Source organism: Pristis pectinata, chromosome 14 (genome assembly GCF_009764475.1).
Source record: "Pristis pectinata isolate sPriPec2 chromosome 14, sPriPec2.1.pri, whole genome shotgun sequence".
Lineage (NCBI taxonomy): Eukaryota > Metazoa > Chordata > Chondrichthyes > Rhinopristiformes > Pristidae > Pristis > Pristis pectinata.
This window is the reverse complement of record NC_067418.1, coordinates 39,768,234-39,772,463: the sequence shown is the minus strand read 5'-3', so window position 1 is coordinate 39,772,463 and position 4,230 is coordinate 39,768,234.

Here is a 4,230-nt window from a genome sequence, read left to right as displayed (position 1 = left end):
GAAAGCTCACCAGCGCCTCTACTTCCTCAGGAGGCTAAAGAAATTTGGTTTGTCCCCTTTGACTCTCACCAACTTTTACCGATGCACCATTGAAAGCATCCTATCTGGATGTATCACGGCTTGGTATGGCAACTGCTCTGCCCAGGTCTGCAAGAAGCTGCAGAGAGTTGTGGACATAGCCCAGTGCATCACGGACACCAGCCTTCCCTCCTTGGACTCTGTCTTTACCTCTCATTGTCTTGGTGTAGCAGCCAACATAATCAAAGACCCCACCCACCCGGGGCATTCTCTCTTCTCTCCTCTTCATTGGGTAAAAGATACAGGTGCCTGAGGGCACGTACCACCAGACAGCTTCTATCCCACTGTGATAAAAGACTATTGAACGGTTCCCTTATACAATGAGATGGACTATGACCTCACGATCTACCTTGTTGTGACCTTGCACCTTATTGCACTGCACTTTCTCTGTAGCTGTGACACTTTACTCTGTACTGTTACTGTTTTTACCTGTACTACATCAATGCACTTTGTACTAACTCAATGTAACTGCACTGAGTAATGAATTGACCTGTACGATCGGTTTGTAAGACAAGCTTTTCACTGTACCTCGGTAGAAGTGACAATAATAAACCAATACCAATACCAATACCAGAGGTGGAATGGAATGAGAAAGGGGAAGGGATTAAGAGTAGTACTTTCCTTCTGTCTTGCTCTCTCTTTATCTAATTTAAGATCTTAAAAGCCCAGATGAAGCAAACTGTTTGCCCCTGTTCTGTTCGTATGGAACCCAACACAGCCAACAAGATTCATGTCCACTTGACATTTTTATCCACACGGATAATAAAGACAAAGAGTGGAATTAATTAATGGTTGGATGATGTACAGTTCTCCTCCGACAGGATAAGGGAGAGTGGTATGGTTAATGTCGACTGCACATGTGTCCTCATGAACCAACATGGCTTGTTTTGGCTGGAATGCAAATGAAAGTGTAGGGTGCGATATTGTGATGCTCCAAGCTTCTTTTATGCTGGGTCAACATTTTTCCAGAGCGATGGAGCACCAACAGTGTCTGAGGCTAACTGCAGACTCAATCAATGAGTCATGAGAATGAGGGAGAATTGGAGTCCAACCAAAAACAGGATTGGTGTAACATACAAGATACCAAAGGAACTCAGTGGGTCAGGCAGCATCTATGGAGGGAAATGGACAATGTCTTGACTGTCCTTTTTTCCCTCCATAGATGCTGCCTGACCCACTGAGTTCCTCCAGTATCTTGTGTGTTGCTCCAGATTCCAGCATCTGCAGTCTCTTGTGCCTCCACAGGATTAGTGTAGGTGGGGGCTTGTTCAGACACAGTGGGGAATGGGAGAAATCAAAGGACCCAGGGGAAACCCATGCGGTCGCAGAGAGAACTTGCAAACTCCACACAGAGAGCAGCACATTGCAGGAAAGACTTGACTGTAGATCAGAAGGTGTCGATGAGATTTATGATGATGTCATCAAGGCTGTAAAATGGTACCTGTGAGGAAGAGTTGGATAGGCTGGTGCTGATTTCTTTGGAGTAGTGGAGGCTGAGCAGAGATTTAAATAAGGTGCATATAATTATGAGGGGTTTATATAGAATAACTAGGAAGGACCTACTTCCCTTAGAAAACTAGGGGGGCATTGATTTAAAGTAATTGACAGGATTAGCGGGGAGGGGAGGAAAATTTTTTCACCTGCTGGTTGGTGGAGGCCTGGAAAGGTGTCGAGGCAAAAATACTCATCTCATTTAAGAAGTACTTGCCTGTATACTTGAAGAGCTGTGACTTAGTGATGGGATTAGATTGTGCAGATTTTTTTTCAGTTGGCACAAACATGATTATCTGAATGGCCTCTTTCTATGTTCTAAATTCTATGAGCGTCCAATTCTCGGAGATTTCCAACTTGAAGTTCTTACTTTTAACATCTAACCTCCATTGTGAACTTGCACTCAATGCTGTCACCTGCCCCTGCTCACAACCACCCCCCCCCACCAAAAATTCTCTTTTGCAATGACATTTCCTCTTCTCTTTGGTCCATGCCTTTTGCTGTCTAAGCCTCACACTCTATAATTTCCTTTTTATCCACCTCCTGCAGTTATTTCCTATCTTCTCCTTTGAGATCCTCCTTAAAATCCAACACTTTGACAAAAGATTTGGGCAACCCCAACTATTTCCTTCTTTGATTCACAGAGATCTTTCATCACCCCCGTGATCTTCCTGATGTCTTTTCACTAAATGACACTCCATGAATACCGAAGGTTGCTCCTCTCAACAACATGTAAAACTGTGAAAACACACAATCGTGAATTGTAAGGGCTCCCTGGTATGTTTGAATTGCTAGATTTATGCAATACTGTATGCGTTACCTGACAGGGTGGTGGAGGCAAATTCATTGGGGGCTTTTAAGAGGGGCTTGGATGGGCACATGAATGAGAGGAGAATGGAGGGATATGGGCATTCTGTAGGTAGGAGGGATTAGCTATGTCAGCACAGCATTGTGGGCCGAAGGGCCTGTTCTGTGTTGTACTCTTCTATGTTCTATATAAAAGTGAACTAAGCCAATGTAATGACAAGCTTTTCCATCATTTTCGACAAAATCCAGGATTTTGACCCAGCAATAATGAAGGCATGGACATTTCCAGGTCAGGACAGTGCATGACCTGCAGTGGTGGTATTCCTGTGGACCTGCTCTCCTTGTTTGTTTTAGTAGGGAAAGGTTGCACGTTTGGGAGGTGTTGTCAGAGTAGACTAGGTGAGAAACTACAGTGCGTTTTGTAGATGGTACACACTATAGCAACTGTGTGTTGTTGGTGGATGGAATATGGCAAATGGGGTACCAACAAGATGCCTGCTTTGTCTTCAATAGTATGAAGGTTCTTGAATGTTGCTGGGGATACACTCATGCTGACAAGTGGAGAGTATTCCATCGCGCTCCTGACTTGTGCTTTGTAGATGGTGGAAAGGTTTTGGAGGTGCCTGGAGGTGAGTCACTAACTGCTGGGCCTCTGGCCTCTGTTCAGTGTGAATATGTCTGGTTCATTTGTATTTCTGGTAAGTGGTGAGCCCTGGGCTGTTGCTAATGGACAACCAGGAAATAATAATGCCATTGAATATCAAGGAAAAGTGGTCGGCCTCTCTTTTGTTGAAGGTGGTCATTACCTGGCACTTTTGTTGAGTGCATGTTTCTTGTCACTCATCAGCACATGCCTGAATGCAGTCTGGGTCTTGCTGCATGGACTGCTTCATTAGCTGAGGATGTATCACTTTTATTCAGAAAGAACACTAGCCCAACTTTTTATCTGGCTGCACAAGTGCACGTAGAAGAGAGATATTCGAATGGTGAGGATCTCCTGCTGATTTCTGATCATAAACTCAAACTGTGCAGTGGTCTGAGCTGCCAGGCACTCAGTGTTAAACACAGACATCAGGCATGTTTGCGCAGCTACATCAATAGAACATGCAGACACATCTCTCAATTTAAGGAATCTAATTACAGATTGATATGTTTCTTACTGATTGAAGAAGTAATAGGGGTGGTGCTCTGACTGAAGAGAGTTGAGAAGTGAGTCCACTTTGAATCTTCACTAGGTCTTTCCTTGTCAGTTGATAGAAGTCAAAGGCAACTTACACCTAAAGCTAGGGTTCCCGTCAGTTATTTATCAAATCTATGATGGATGACTGAAAGAGCTGCCAAGAAAATCATAGGTTATTTACCTCATTGTTGGTTATGGGACCTAATGGCTGCTGTGTTTCTTCTCTACACTATACTTGAGGAACATTTATTTTGATGCAAAGTGCTTTGGGAGCACCCAGTGACACAAAAGGTTCCATATAAATGTGAGTTCTTGTGACAGTTCAAGCTAATAGATCAGAGATACACAAAAACTCTTACTTTCTATCCCTTCAACACTTATCATTGATACTTCATTAATAATTTGCTGTGTTAAAAAGCTTGCAGAGATGTTTTGTATGATTAGACACAGTTTGCTATTTGCTAAGGATTGGATTCTGTGGCGCAGTTTGTGTGGTGAGTCTGACAAACAATTCAGGCTAATGTACATAAAAGGTAAAAGCGTATATAAGTAAAGGTGGAAGTGATTTTAACCGAAATCATTCCATGAATAATAAGGAGCAGAATGAAGTATGATCAGATTTGTAATGCAATTGACAACTGAAGATTATAGCAGGGAGTATCCGATGGAGGCTT